Source organism: Lutra lutra, chromosome 8 (genome assembly GCF_902655055.1).
Source record: "Lutra lutra chromosome 8, mLutLut1.2, whole genome shotgun sequence".
NCBI classification, from domain to species: domain Eukaryota; kingdom Metazoa; phylum Chordata; class Mammalia; order Carnivora; family Mustelidae; genus Lutra; species Lutra lutra.
Genome location: NC_062285.1, coordinates 29411542 through 29426301, shown reverse-complemented (window position 1 = coordinate 29426301; position 14760 = coordinate 29411542). Strand labels below are relative to the sequence as shown.

At 39.8% G+C, this 14760-nt stretch overlaps 1 non-coding gene across 1 annotated transcript; it reads left to right on the top strand.

Moving 5' to 3' along the window:
- The first annotated feature begins 11672 nt into the window (after positions 1 to 11672).
- Positions 11673 to 11781, top strand: LOC125108090 (U6 spliceosomal RNA). The gene has a single exon (XR_007129777.1). It is a non-coding gene; the product is annotated as a U6 spliceosomal RNA (small nuclear RNA).
- Positions 11782 to 14760: the final 2979 nt, after the last annotated feature.

Sequence of the window (14760 nt, the reverse complement as noted above, 5' to 3'; positions counted from 1 at the left end):
CCCACCCAGGTCCCCCTGCCCTGCTTTTTAAATTCCTCATATCAGAGAGAGCATATAATCGTTCTCTTTCTCTGACTGACTAAATTCACTTCACGTAATACCCTCTAGTCCTAGCCATGTCATTGCAAATAGCAAGATTTCGGGGTTTTGATGACTGCATAGTATTCCATTGTGTGCGTGTGTACACACCACATCTTTTTCCATTCATCTGTTGATGACAATCTAGGCTCTTTCCATAGTTTGGCTATTGTGGACATTGCTGCTATAAACATTGGGGTGCATGTGCCTCTTCTGATCACCACATTTGTATCTTTTTTCAAATATTTTTTTTAAAGATTTTTATTTATTTGACAGAGAGAGATCACAAGTAGACAGAGAGGCAGGCAGAGAGAGAGAGGGAAGCAGGCTCCCTGCTGAGCAGAGAGCCCGATGCGGGACTCGATCCCAGGACCCTGAGATCATGACCTGAGCCGAAGGCAGCGGCTTAACCCACTGAGCCACCCAGGCGCCCCACCACATTTGTATCTTTAGGGTAAATACCCAGTAGTACAATTGCTCAGTCATAGGGTAGGTCTATTTTCAACTTTTAGAGGAACCTCTATTCTGTTTTCCAAAGTGGCTGCACCTGCTTGCATTTCCACCGACAGTGTATGAGGGTTCCCCTTTTTCTGCACCCTTTCCAACACCTATCATTTTCTGAATGGTTAATTTTAGCCATTCTGACTAGTGTGAAGTGGTACCTCACTGTGGTCTTGATTTGTATTTCTGTGATGGCAAATGATGTTGAGCACTTTTTCATGTGTCTATTGGCTATTTGGATGTTTTTGCAGAAATACCTGTTCATGTCTTCTGCCTATTTCTTGGATAATTTGTTCTTTGGGTGTTGAGTTTGGTAAGTTATTTCTGGATTTGGATACTATCCCTTTATCTGATGTCATTTGCAAAAATCTTCTCCCATTCTGTCAGTTGTCTTGGTTTTGCTGACTGTTTCCTTTGCTGTGCAGAAGCTTTTTATTTTGATGAAGTCCCAAGAGTTCATTTTTGCCCTTGCTTCTCTTGTGTTGGCGATGTTTCTAGGAGGAAGTTGCGGTAGCTGAGGTCGAAGAGGTTGCTGCCTATGTTCTCCTCAAGGATTTTGATGGATTCCTGTCTCAAATTGAGATCTTTCATCCATTTTGAGTCTATTTTTGGGTGTGGTGTAAGGAAATGGTCTAGTTTCATTCTGCCTGTGGCTGTCCGATTTTCCCAAAACCATTTGTTGAGGATGCTTTTTTCCTTTCAACATTCTTTCCTGCTCTGTCGAAGATTAGTTGACCATAGAGTTGAGGTTCTATTTCTGGGCTCTCTATTCTGTTCCATTGATCTATGTGTCTGTTTTTGTGCCAGTACCATGCTGTCTTGATGATTACAGCTTTGCCCTAGAGCTTTAAGTCTGAAATGGTGATGCCACCAACCTTGGTTTTCTTTTTCAACATTCCTCTAGCTATTCGGGGTCTTTTCTTATTCCATATAAGTTTAAGCATTATTTGTTCCGTTTTTTAAAAGTTGATGGTATTTTGATAGGTACTGCTTTAAATGTGTAGATTGCTCTAGGTAGCATAGTTTCACAATATTTGTCCTTCTAATCCATGAGCATGGAAAGTTTTTCCATTTCTTTGTGTCTTCCTCAATTTCTTTCATGAGCACTTTATAGTTTTCTGAGTACAGATTCTTTGCCTCTTTGGTTAGATTGATTCCTAGATATCTTACGGTTTGGGGTACAATTGTAAATGGGATTGACTCCTTAATTTCTCTTTCTTCTCTCTTATTGGTGGTGTATAGAAAAGCAACTGGTTTCTGTGCATTGATTTTATATCCTGACACTTTACTGAATTTCTGTATGAGTTCCAGCAGTTTTGGAGTGGAGTCTTTTGGGTTTTCCACATAAAGTATCCTATCATCTGCAAAGACTGAGAGTTTGACTTCTTCATTGCCAATTTGGATGCCTTTTATTTCTTTTTGTTGTCTAATTGCTGAGGCTAGGACTTCTACTACTATGTTGAATAGCACTGGGGATAGTGGACAGCCCTGCCATGTTCCTGACCTTAGGGGAAAAGCTCTCAGTTTTTCCCCATTGAGCATGATATTGGCTGTTGGTTTTTCATAGATGGCTTTTATGATATTGAGGTATGTACCCTCTATCCCTACGCTGTGAAGAGTTTTGATCAAGAAGGGATGTTGTACTTTGTCAAACCCTTTTTCAGCATCTTCTGGGAGTATCATATGGTTCTTGTTCTTTTATTAATGTATTGATTCACACTAATTTGTGGGTGTTGAACCAACCTTGCAGCCCAGGAATAAATCCCACTTGGTCCTGGTGAATAATCCTTTTGCCAATAGGATACTGTTGTATCCTATTGGCTAGTATTTTGGTGAGAATTTTTGCATCCATGTTCTTCAGGGATATTGGTCTGTAATTCTCCTTTTTGATGGGGTCTGGTTTTGGGATCAAGGTGATGCTGGCCTCATAAAATGAGTTGGGAAGTGTTCCTTCCATTTCTATTTTTTGAAACAGTTTCAGGAGCATAGGTATAAATTCTTTAAATGTTTGGTAGAATTCCCCTGTGAAGCCATCTGACCCTTGGGCTCTTTTTTGCTGGGAAATTTTTAAGGACTGGTTCAATCTCCTTACTGGTTATGGGTCAGTTCAGTTTTTCTATTTCTTCCTGGTTCAGTTCTGATAGCTTATACGTCTCTAGGAATGCATCCATTTCTTCCAGATTGTCAAGTTTGCTGGTCTATTGTTGTTCATAATATGTTCTTATATTTGTATTTCTTTGGTGTTGATGTTGAGCTCTCTCTCCTCTTTAATTCATGATTTTATTAATTTGGGTCTTTTTTCTTTTTGATAATCTGGTCGTGGGTTTATCAGTCTTAGTAATTTCTTTCAAAGAACCAACTCCTAGTTTCGTTGATCTGTTCTAGTGTTCTTTTGGTTCCTATTTCATTGATTTCTGATCTTTATTTTTTTTTTCTTTTAAGAGTTTACTCATTCATTTGATAGAGCCACAGATAGAGAGGGGGGAGTGGGAGAGAGAAGCAGGCTTCCCACAGAACAGGGAGCCCGATGTGGGGCTCAATCCTAGGACCCCGAGATCATGACCCAAGCTGAAGGCATACACCTAATGACTGAGCCACCCAGGCACCCCTGCTCTGATCTTTTTATTTCTCTTCTGTTGGGTTTAGGCCTTATTTGCTGTTTGTTCTCCAGCTCCTTTAGATTGTGTGTTTGAGACCTTTCTTGTTTCTTGAGAAAGGCTTGTATTGCTATATACTTTCATCTCAGGACTGCCTTTGCTGTATCCCAACGATTTTGAACAGTTGTGTTTTCATTTTCATTTGTTTCCATGAATTGATTTTTAATTCTTTAATTTCCTGGTTGAACCACTGATTCTTTAGTAGTAGGATGGTCTTTAGTCTCCATGTATTTGAGTTCTTTCCAACCTTCCTCTTGTGGTTGAGTTCTAGTTCCAAAGCATTATAGTCTGAAAATATTCAGGGAATGATTCCAGTCTTTTGCTACTGGTTAAGACTTGATTTGTGACCCAGGATGTGATCTGTTCTGGAAAACGTTCTATGTACACTAAGAAGAATGTATATTCTGTTGTGTTAGATGGAATGTTCTGAATATATCTGTAATGTCCATCTGGTCCAGTGTGTCATTTAAAGCCTTTATTTCCTTATGGATCTTTTGCTCAGATGATCTGTCCATTTCAATGAGGAGGGTGTTAAAGTCCCCTGCTATTATTGTCGATGTGTTTCTTTGATTTTGTTATTAATTGGTTTATATAATTGGCTGCTCCCATGTTAGGGGCAGAGATATTTAAAATTGTTAGATCTTCTTACTGGACAGGACCTTTAAGTATAATATGGTGTCCTTCCTCATCTCTTATAGTCTTTGGCTTAAAATCTAATTTATCTGATACAAGGATTGCTACCCCAGCTTTCGTTCAATGTCCATTAGCATGGTAAATTGTTTTCCACCCCCTCACTTTAAATCTGAAGGTGTCTTTGGGTCTAAAATTAGTTTCTTGTAGACAGCATATTGATGGGTCTTGTTTTTTATCCATTCTGATATCCTGTGTCTTTTGATTGGGGCATTTAGCACATTTACATTCAGAGTACTATTGAAAGGTATGAATTTAGTGCCATTGTATTGCCCGCCAGGTGCCTGTTACTGTCTATTGTCTCTCTTCCTTTCTGGTCCGTTACTTTTAGTCTCTCTCTTTGCTTAGAGGACCCCTTTCAATATTTCCTGTAGGGATGGTTTGGTGTTTGCAAATTCCTTTAGTTTTTGTTTGTCCTGGAAGCTTTATATCTCTCCTTCTATTTTCAATGACAGCCTAGCTGGGTATAGTATTCTTGGCTGCATATTTTTCTCATTTAGTGCTCTGAATATTTCATACCAGTCTAATATTTCTACTGTTGTGCGTTCCAGACTCTTGTCCCGAGCTGCTTTCAGGATTTTCTGTTTGTCACTGAGACTTTTAAGTTTTACTACTAGATGATGGGGTGTGGACCTATTTTTACTGATTTTGAGGGGGGGTTCTCTGTGCCTCCTGGATTTTGATGCTTGTTTCCTTTGCCAGCTTAAGGAAATTCTCTGCTATAATTTGCTCCAATATGCCTTCTGCCCGCCCCCTCTCTTTTCTTCTTCTGGGATCCCAATTTCTAGTATTGTTTTGTCTTATGGTATCTCTTATCTCTTGAATTCTCCCCTCATGGTCCAGTAGTTGTTTGTCTCTTTTTTTTTTTTCAGCTGCTTTGTTCTCCATCATTTGGTCTTCTATATTACTAATTATCTCTTCTGCCTCATTTATCCTAGCAGTAAGAGCCTCGCATTTTTAGTTGCACCTCATTAATAGCTTTTTTTATTTCAATTTGGTTATATTGTAGTTCTTTCATTTCTTCAGAAAGGGATTTTATTCTTCCAGAAACAGATTCTCTAGTATCTTCTATGGTTTTTTCAAGCCCAGCTAGCATCTTTATAATTACTATTCTGAACTCTAGTTCTGACATCTTACTAATGTCCGTATTGATTAGGTCCCTAGTCATTGGTACTGCTCTTGTTTTTTTTTTTTTTTTTTTGAGGTGAGTTTTTCTACCTTATAATTTTAGCCAGAGAAGAACAGATGATGAGAGAACAAAATACTAAAAAGGTAGTAACAACCCCTGAAAAATATACCTTAACCAAATCAGAAGAGACCTGAAACCAGGTGAAGAAAGGGGGAAGGGAATATATATATACACACATATATACATATATGTGTGTATATTTATATACCCCACATATATATATGTGTGTGTATATATATACATATATATGTGTGTGTGTGTGTGTGTGTGTGTGTGTATATATATATATATATTAGACTGTTGAATAGAACAGAGCCACACACTTGGTTTTGGGTGTATTTTGGTCTGTTAAAAGAAACTGCCTCCTGGGGCACCTGGGTGGCTCAGTGGGTTGAGCCTCTGCCTTTGGCTCAGGTCATGATCCCAGGGTCCTGGGATCAAGCCCCGCATCGGGCTCTCTGCTCAGCAGGGACACTGCTTCCTTCTCTCTCTTTCTGCCTGCCTCTCTGCCTACTTGTGGTCTCTGTCTGTCAAATAAATAAATAAAATCTTAAAAAAAAAAAAAAAAAAAAACAGCCTCCCAAAATTTTAAAGAAAAAAAAACATATATATATATATATATATGGTTATATACACACACACACACACACACACAAGGGTAAACATGATGGAGGGATGTAATATAACTGTAAAAAGGAAAATTAAAAAGACTTTTAAAAAGGAATTGATAAGTTGTTTGGAAAAAAAAAAGATCAGGCTAGAGACTGGAACAAAGCCATACACTAGATTTAGGGTATATTTTGATCTGTTAGAAGAAACTATATCCCAAAATTTTAAAGAAAGAAAAACTTAAATGTATATAAAAAATAAGATTAAATACAATGAAGGGATAGAATATGATTACAACAATGAAAATTTTAAAAGATTTTTTTAAAAGGTATTCATAAGATAAAATAGTTTAAAAAGGTTAAAATAGGAAAGAGGAAAAATTAAAAAATAGAATAATTTTTTTTTTAATTTAACTTTGAAAAACTGAAAAATCATGGGGAAAAAAGCCATGAATTCTATGTGCTGTATTCTCCTTGCTCTGAAGTTTTGCAATTCTCATTGATCAGTGAACTTGGTCTTGGCTGGATGTTCTTGTTGACTTCTGAGCGATGGGCCTGTTACAGTGATTCTCACACGTCCTTGCCCAAGGCTGAATTGCACTGCTCTTGCCAGGGGCCAGGCTAATTAATCTGCTCAGTTTTGCTCTTGGTAGCTTTTGTTCCCTGATCACTTTCCGTATACCTTTGGAGGATGAGAATGAAGATGGTAGCCTCCCATCTCTGGCCATAGAGGACCTGAGAGCTCAGGGGCCCAACACTTCAGTGAGTCCTCAGAGAAAGCAGTCAGTCCTTCCCATCTTCCTGGTCTCTGGCTGCACTCTGCTCATCTGGCCTGTGATGGAGCATTTCTATCTCTGGTGCACAGCCTTGTTTGGAGTCTTCAAACCCATCCCATTTCTGCAGTGTGCTCCTGGGCAGCTACTCCCGGGGAAGGAAGGTGAGCTTCCCTATATCTGCCAGTTGTGGGGTCCCTGCTTGAAGAGTAGTGGCATGACAGTGCCGGGGATCACAGTTTATGGCAACCCCGAGCTAAGAGCTCACTCCTCAGCTCCATCTCTGCAGCCGGCTTCCCCTCTCTGATACCTGGGAGCTCTGTCACACTCAGGCATCCCCAGTCTTCCTGTGACCCTTAGAGTCCTGAGCCACAACTGTCCCTGTGAGGGCTTCCCTCCCCCCACCCCACTTCTGCTTAGCCTCTGGAGTGAAGTCCCTTAGTGGAGCAGATTTCTAAAAGTTCCGAATTTGTGACTCTGCTGCTCTGCCACTTGCTGGGAGCCAGCCCCTATCCCCGCAGTCTCTCTTCCTGTATATCGCCTTGGATTCACTTCTCTGCCTGTCCTACCTTCCAGAAACTGGTCGATTTTCTGTTCCTAGACTTGCTGCTCTCCTCTTTGATCTCCTGTTGAGTTTGTAGGTGTTCAGAATGGTTTGATAACTATCAAGCTGAATTCCTGGGACCCCATGAAATTTAGGTCTCCTACTCCTCTGCCATTGCTCCTCCCTTAATCCATTTTTCGGTTTATTTTTGTGTGTGGTGAAAAAAAGTGTCCAGTTTTTGTAACACTGTTAAAGAGACAGTCTTTTTCCAATTGCATATTCTTTCCTCCTTTTTGAAGATTAACTGACCACATAATTATGGATTTATTTCTGGGTTTTCTGTTCTGTTCCATTGATCTGTAGGTCTATGCTAGTGCCATACTGTTTTGATCATTACAGCTTTGTAATATAATTTGAGGTCTGGAATTGTGATATCTCCAGTTTTGTTTTTCTTTTTCAAGATTGCTTTGGCTATTCTAGGTCTTTTGTGGATCCATACAAATTATAGAATTGTTTCTAACTCTGAAAAATGCTGTTAGTATTTTGATAGGGATCACATTACATTTGTAGATTGCTTTTGGTAGCTAGACATTTTAACAATATTCTTCCAATCCATGAGCTTATGCTGTTATAATATGAGCACTTATATATACATTTATAACTTGGCCAATACTTACTATTTTTAAGTTATTATTACTGTGCCTATTATTACTTATTATTATTGAGTTATTACTGTTCCTATATATGAACCCCTCCCTCCCACCACGATGATGCTTCAGATTTCTGGGTCAATATCAACTCCTACCTGTGTCTGATAGCCCTCCCTCAAAATATGTGGGTATTCCCCTTTCTCCATTGTACAGTTCTGAATAAATGGCCTTAATTCCTTTTGGCACCAGATAGGCAAGTGTTTTAGTCTGTGCATGCTGTGTTGTTGCCAGGTCCTTCTGGCTGGGTTCTCAACCTTTTATTTGTGTGTTCTGAGTTAGAAAACTAGCTTGGCTAACTGGGGAAGGGATTGTGACTTTATGAGGGCAACTACCCTCAGCTTCCCTGTCATCTTCCATCATTAATATTCTGATGGTAAAAACTGACCATATATGTTGCCCTACACATACTGTATTCTATTAGTCATATCTATAATTCTCTGTGAGGCCATCTCTTTGGCTGCCAGGCCAGCCCCCCTGTTGCACAGTATGATAATTATATCTGTCTTATGGTAGGCACCACCACCTGGCATTTATACTGGAGAAGGTGGGGAGAATTTCATCCCCTCCATTGCTACCAGTGAATCTAGTTCTATGACAGGTATCAGTCCTACCCTATAGAAGAGAGCCACTGTTGAACTTTTTACCTTAACCAAGTGATTGCCAATGATACATGTGGGTATCTTGTACTCCTCATATGTGAGGAGGGCACTTCACCAGTGTTATTGTCCCCCAAAACTCCTAACCCCAGTCTAATTGTGAAAAGAACACCACACAAACCAGTTAGAAGATCATTCTACAAAATGCTAACCAGTACTCTTCCAAAGCGCCATGGTCATGAAAAGCAAGGAAAGACAAACTGTCACAAATTACAGGAGACTAAGGAGACTTGACAATTAAAAGCAGTGTGGTATCCTAAGACAAGATCCTGGAACAAAAAGACATCAGTGGGAAACCTGGTGAATAAGTAACATACCAGTTAATTTCTTAGTTCTGATGCACTGCTGATGTAAGATGTTAACATTAGGAGAAACTGGGTAAAGGGTATAAGGGAATCCCTTCTATTACCCTTATAACTTCATAAATCTAAAATTATTCTGATATAAAAGCCTTATTTAATAATTTATAAAGCCACAAGGTATGGAGATGACAGCAATAACATTCTAGAAGCTGGAAAGCAAAACTTAGCAGACCCCAAAAACCTGACTCCTAAGCCAACAGTGGAGAATGCCAAGAAGCAACCCAATATCCCCCCATGGAACTCCCAGATGTTCATGAATATGATACCAGGTACCAGCGGAAGGAGCCTGAATATAGCATTAGTTGAAAGTATTTAGGACTTTCAGTTTGATCCCCAGATGGGGCCTTCAGTACTACACAGTTTGGCAACTGCCTCTCCAACCTCCCTACACAAGCCTGTGTGTTCATTTAGAAGGGGTGAAATGGAGGGTCTCTATACTAGGAAACACCAGGAAGAGTTGAGGGTAAAGTGACCTGCTGAGAAGGAGTAAGGAGCATGCCAGGTATTAAATTATTGCCTCTAATCCCCATATTCACCCTTAATTCACCCAATTTCTATGTTAAAGGCCCAACCCCGTAGTACCTTAGAATGTGACCTTACTTGGATGATGGGGTCTTTTCAGAGGTAATCAAGTTAAAGGTCACCAAAGTGTCTCTAATCCGATATGTCTGGGGTCCGTGTAAAAGACTAATCTGACACAGAGGGAAGATGGTGTGAAGAGACACAGGAAGAACACAGTCATTTACAACCCAAGGAAAGGCCTGGCACAGATCCTTCCCTCGGCCCTCAGATGGAATCGACTCTGTCAACACCCTGATTTTGAACTTCCAGACTCCTCAGTTGTGAGACCATAAATTTCTATGAAGTCAGGCTGTGGGACCTTAACTATGGCAGCCGTAGCAAACTAATACAACTGGCTACACTACAATATTGAGCTGTACCCTGCCCCCGTTTCTCCTTTTCTCCATTCTTAGCTGGCATGCCTTAGCTTGCTTTTCCTTGTTAATACCACCCAGTTGTTAGTGGTGTGTTTGTTGTGGTTTTGGGTGGAGACATCCAGTGGCTCGTAGCCGCAGGGTGCACAGTCTCTAAGAGAGCTTGCAGCCCTGACCACATGACTGCCTCTGGCTGCTGGATGGGCTTCCAAAGCCCTGACACCCTCTGTGAACCTACCCTTCAGCCTCATAGAGAGGCATTTCCTACTCACCTAGCCTACTGAGTAGGATTGTTCTAGGCTCACCCCTCTTATATCCCAGTGATACATGGTTCTTCTCAATCCCAGTCATGGTTCCCTGCTTGCCAGCCCTGTCCTGACTGCAGTCCAGAGGGATGGTTCCTGCTCGCCTGGGAAGCCTAGCAAACTTCACCATCCAGTGGGCTGCAATCACACCACCAATGAGATCTGAATCCCAGACATAGGGGTGCAGGGAGGCCTTCTAAGTGTGTTTCTTTTTTGGGTACTCTCCCTTAGCCCTAGAGTGTTCTTTAAAGTTGTCTGTACCCATTTATACTTAATCCCTTTGGACCATGACTGATACAGAAAGTAATATGAAAGTTTATAATCAGAATATTTAGAACTGGGCAACTGAGTGGCTCAGTCCTTAAGCGTCTGCCACCGGCTCAGGTCATGATCCCAGGGTCCCGGGATCGAGCCCCGCATTGGGCTCCTTGCTCAGAGATGCTTCTCCCTCTCCCTCTACCTGCTGCTCCCACCCCCCTGCTGTGCTCTCTCTCCTCTCTGTCAGATAAATAAATAAAATCTTAAAAAAAAAAAAAATAGAACTTCAGCCCTTTTCCCCTCACTTGGCTACCTGAATGCCAGCTGCCAGGCTTATGGTCCCCATCCAGAAGATAAGATTCTTCTGTGAAAAATTTGACAGCTGATACTGGGGATACGCAAGGAAGCAGTTTTAGAAATGTCAGTCAACAAATCCTACTTATATGAACCAATTGCTTCCATTCAGCTTCTTTGTGTCCCCATCTTAAATATGTGCAGATGACCATGGATCATCAGCATTCGAGGAAAGCCTTTAAAGTGAAAGAATTTTAAAAAAAATTTAAAAATAATAGGGAGAAAGTGGGTCTATGAAGGGAGAAGAGAACATTTTAAAGAGCTACCACTAATATTCTCAGGTTTTGAAATAGTAAAAAAAGTTTATCTCCACTAAAAAATGAACAAAAAGGGGCACCTGAGTGGCTCAGTGGGTTAAGCCTCTGCCTTCGGTTTAGGTCATCTCAGGATCCTGGGATTGAGCCCCACATCAGGCTTTCTGCTCGGCAGGGAGCCTGCTTCCCGCCCCCCTCTGCCTGCCTCTCTGCCTACTTGTGATTCTCTCTCTCTCTCTGTCAAATAAATAAATAAAATCTTAACAAAACAAAACAAAACAAAACCAAGGGACCATAAGAAAGAAATAGAAAACAAAAAGTCTTACCTTACTGAGAGGAAGAGGGTTAGGGTGTGTGTGTGTGTGTGTGTGTGGTGATGAAGAGGGTTCATGCCTCATCTTCCATAGTAACAATTGATAATGCTTAACCATGAATTGAATTATCAAGAAGCAGGGATTTGGAGATGAAAAAAATGAAAGTGGCTGCTTCTGGAGAGTGGAAAACAAGAAAGGTGGGGCAGGGACTGCTTTTTAGTTTTATTTTGATTTGGGGGTGGGGGAACTACTGCTTTTTGAAACAAGTTTTCTAGAGCATGTTTGACTTTTCAGGGCTCAGCTTGGTATTCTGAGTGGCTTAACCACTCAGAACCAGAATTCTGACCTAAAAGAATTTAACTTGCTCATTTGTAGAACAATGAGTTGTCATTTGAAAACCTCAAAGGTGACTCTTCTATCTCTTATTGCTCTAACATTCTTTGATCCCAAGTAACTTTTTCTAGACTTATGAATATAACATCGGGTGCCTGCTTCAGCAGCACATATACTAAAAATTGGAACAATACACAGAAGATTAACATGACCCCCTGCACAGAGATTACATGCAAATTCATGAAGCATTCCATATTTTTAAGATGTTTCTCTGAGTTCAAATAAATATATTATATATACAAGTATAAATAGATATATACATATCTCACATGTGAAGGGTTTATTTCAAATTAAGCCTTCATAATCATGGACTATATCTACAAAAACAAATCCACAAGTTCTCTCAAATGGAAGTAAACATTTATTGAAAGTACTTCCTTATTAAATAAATGCTTCCAAATTTTAAAAATTTAGGAGTTTTTTTTAATTGTAAAACGTACATAAAATTTACCATTTAAATCATTTTTAGGTGTACGATTCAGTGGTGTTAGAAGAGAAGTGCTTTTTAAAGAAAATGTATGTAAAAATTAGCTCAGGATTGGAATTGTGTCGTGTTCTATACCAAAATATCTATTTAGTATTGCTCATTTTATATTAGCTTCATAAAATAAAGTTAACATTATAAACTTTCAAATGTTTCCACTGTAGGTAAGATTAGATGACAACTATTTAAAATATTCAAGAAATTAATTCATTTTTTTCACCCACTTAACAGTTGGGAGCCATTTGAAAAAAAAAAAAAGTAATGTAACTAAATCTAAGCAATCCCAAATAAATGCCCATTGTTTCTTGAGAGAGAGAGACAAGACATCACCAGTATGAGCTACAGAAAACACCCACATTAACATCTTGGATATATTATTTTCTCACTGAATAAAAAGTTAGGCACACAGCTTTTCTATACAATAACTGGAATTGTGCATAGTCCCTCTCCACACTGCTCTGAAAATGAACTTTTGTTTTATGCAGATGTAGGCGAATTAGAATGAACAAAAGGCACACATTTGAAGGCTGAGAACATTCAACTGAAAAGGAAAAACGGAATTTTCTTCCAAAAGACATAACTGGTTTACAGACTGATGTGCGGCGGGCAGGTTAGAAGGTTCCAGCTGTCCTGTCTTTGAAAGTGGCACCCCATCAGCAAGTATTTTCTAACTGCTCCTGCCAAGGTTGATGACAAGATCTATCTGAAAGAAAAAACAGGAAGAAATGGGACCTCCTTCTGGTCTCTCTGGCCCAGTATTAGTGTCAAGGACCAACATCTTCCCACGGCCACTATCGCAATAGCTCGCTCATGTTAAGGTCTGAGCCATAGAGAATGGGGCCCACAGGGAGCTAATGGGGCTGGGAAAGTGCTGCAGACCCTTTCACAGAACATTTATGGGAGAGGAAGCCTGTGTAACCCTTCTTAAGAAGACTGATGATGGAACGATACTGGGTTGTTAGGAAAGTTGAGGCCAGATCGCTGAGCCTGGACACAGAGGCAACCACGAGCCCTTCCTGCCCCATCCCCCCCCCACCCCACAGTCTCCAAAAGGCTAAGTTCACTCTGACACCCAACAATAACTCCACTGAGACTACGAAGTGAGGAAAGAAACTGCACTGTCTTACATGGTCACCGTTGTTGGTCACATTCCAGAATGATCGCACCTCTGCTCTGTCCAATTCCTGCTTGCTTCTTCATTCAACCCTTAAACACAGATGCCCCCATTGCTTTTCTGGCAAAGCATGGTTTCTGACATGTGCTCTCATGATTCTAATGCAATCATCATCCATATGCTGATAAATCCAAAATCTCCTTCTCTAACCCTGATCTTTGTCTTGAATTTTAACTCCTATATCCAACAGCATGCAGACCTTATCCAGTGGAAGACCTCCCAGGCACTAAAAAACCCTCAAATGTTATGTGTGTAAATAAACTGCCTAATCTTTTAACTTGAAATCTCTGGGGACAACTGTTTCATGGAATTTTGAGTTTTACCAAACTTAGAAAAGGTAATACATAGTACAAAAATGTCACCACCAGTGAGGTCTAGGCCTGTGCCTTAGAATCAGTTTTTTTCTTCAGCAAAATGTACCACTGTTTCAATTAAGTGGAATATATAAAAGCTAAAATAGTCTTATGTCAGCTGAGGTCACATTTTGTTATCAAGTGAGTTTGCACCAAATTGACAAGAAACTTAAGAGCTTCGTAGATGCTGGAATTGTGAATGAGTGATTATTGAATTTTATATGTCACACATATGACATTGAAGGGCAATTATCCCTAATATACAGAGAGCTCTTAGAAATTAATAAGAAAAAGAGAGATGAAACCCAGAAGGAAATTGGACCAAGGACATGAATAGATCATTTAAAGATAACATTTTTAAAAATGTTCAACCATACTAATTGCAAGTTGCAAAGATATGCAACTTGAAATTGTGAGATATTTCCTGCTTCTCAGATAAGGAGGAATAAATAATAATTTAGCAGAAGTATGGAGAAATATGCATTCGCATATACTATTAGTGAGTTAATATTTGTAAAGACCTTAGAACAGTTGCCTAGCACATAGTAAACTTCATATAAGTTCTTGTTAAATAAATATTGGTAGACATTTTTATTGGTAAAAACTCAGGGGAAGACCACTTACCAACAATCGATATTAAAATTTCAAATGTGTATATTTTAATGATATCCAGCACCTCCAATTCTAAGAATTCCACCATAATACTCAAACAAAGATATATTATGTAGAAAGATGTTTGTTGAATTACTGTAATCATGAAATTTGGAAACATCACTGCCATCTTTGGTGGTGTGTTTCTCCTCAAGCTGGTAGGAAGGTGGCCACGGCAGACCCAGGCATCACATCCAGACACATCAACATCCAGGGGAAGAAGAGAATGGCTTTCTGGGGCTCACTTCTAGGACTAGAAAAACTTTTCCTGGAAGCTTCCCAGTAGACTTCTCTGTTCTCACTGGACATTTCTGGGGTCCAGGAAACCTTCCCACACCAATCCCCAGCAAAGGGAATGACATTACTCCCCAGGTCAGTGGTTCTCAAACATTTTTTATCTTGGGACCAACTCAGGTACTTAAAAATTAAGGATTTCAAAGGGCTTTTATTATTATGGGTTGTATCTATTACTAAAATTTCTAAATAATTATTAATTTAAAAACAACAATAAACCCAC